Source organism: Tupaia chinensis, unplaced genomic scaffold (assembly GCF_000334495.1).
Source record: "Tupaia chinensis unplaced genomic scaffold, TupChi_1.0 Scaffold000197_1, whole genome shotgun sequence".
Taxonomy (NCBI): Eukaryota; Metazoa; Chordata; class Mammalia; order Scandentia; family Tupaiidae; genus Tupaia; species Tupaia belangeri.
Window position 1 is genome coordinate 5,611,021 of NW_006159672.1, and position 1,537 is coordinate 5,612,557.

Consider the following 1,537-nt stretch of genomic DNA (forward strand, 5'->3'; position numbering starts at 1 on the left):
GCATCTACAAGCCCAACACATGTGAGCCAATGTGACAGGGGGACAAAGACCACAGATGAAAGCCACGTGAAGTACATGTGAGTCTTTGCTCTGCCAACGAGTTGTCATGTGGCCATTGGAAATTCCGTCTGTGAATGTAGATAATACTACAACTTCTTCCATGTGCAGTGTTGTTTTGGTGGCTGTGTAAGCTCATCTATGTCAAATTCCCCCATGCTGAAGTACAGCATACAGTGGCCCTTGACAAGACCACAGCTATGATGTGAGATATCAAATGGACAGAGACAGCCTGGCACCTGGCACAGAGCCATCAGGAACCCCATTTTGCCCTAGCATTACTTCCCCCAGCCTTGTCTCCTTTTTTACTGGAAAGATGTGTGCACACAAAGCTGACGTGCTTTCCATAGGCACCATCATCTCACCTTCCACAGCAAAAAGATGCCGATATTCAACGCCCGCAACACCAGGGGACCCTTCCAGGGATTGTTTTTTACTCTTAAATCAAGGGACTCCTGGGACCAGCAGGTGGCATAATGGTTACATCACTTGTCTTCCACGTAGTGAACCATAGTTTGAGTCCTGAACCAGGCAGCTTAAAATTCAGGCCCGGCACGTGTGCATGCACGCCCAAATCTTGAAAGGAGGATGAGAGAGAAGGGATTGCAGTGTGGCCATCCCACCTAGGTGGTGATTTCTCACTTTCTGTCTTTTTGTCTCTGTCTCTCCAGCAAGCACATGTACCCTATAACAAAAAATTTTTCCAAAATATCAAAAAATTAAATCAATGGATTCGCCTTTCTGTCTTTTTCTGATGTTCAAAATGCCAAAGCAAGGACATGGTGGGTCCTCTGAGCAAAGTTCCAGATTTCCCTCGATCTTCTAGTAGGAGCCGTGATCAACTGTGCTGACAACACAGGAGTCAAAAATTTGTATATCATCTCTATGAAGGGGATCCAGGGATGGCTGAACAGGCTTCCTGCTGCTGGCATGGGTGACATGGTGACGACCACGGTCAAGAAAGGCAAGCCAGAGCTCAGAAAGAAAGTGCATCCAGCAGTGGTAATTCTACAACAAAAGTCATACTGGAGAAAAGATGGCATGTCTCTTTATTTTTAAGATAATCAGGGGTCATAGTAAACAATAAAGATGAAATGAAAGTTTCTGCCACCACAGGACCAGTTCCAAGAGTGTGCAGACTTGGGGCCCAGGATTGAATCTAATGCTGGCAGCATCGCATGATTCTCCAGTGTGTTTGTAAAATAAAAGACAACCCAAAACATTAAAAACTATTTGATCCCAATGCTTGCCATCCTATTCATTTATTTTTTTTTTTACAAATTATTTATTTTTAATTTTATAGTTACATTTTTTTATTTGACCAGAGAGAGACATGGGATGGAGGGAGTGAGAGGGCAAGCCACCAGGTCTGGTACTCAAACCACTGTTCGCCACGTGGGAGTCTAGTGCCTTAACCACCTCTGTTTGTCCCCATCCTGTTCATTTCTACACTCTGTTTGAAATCCCTTTAAATATTGTC

At 44.2% G+C, this 1,537-nt stretch overlaps 1 pseudogene; it reads left to right on the top strand.

Moving 5' to 3' along the window:
• The first annotated feature begins 811 nt into the window (after window positions 1-811).
• LOC114007547 (60S ribosomal protein L23 pseudogene) lies at window positions 812-1,239 on the top strand (annotated as a pseudogene).
• The last annotated feature ends 298 nt before the right edge of the window (window positions 1,240-1,537 follow it).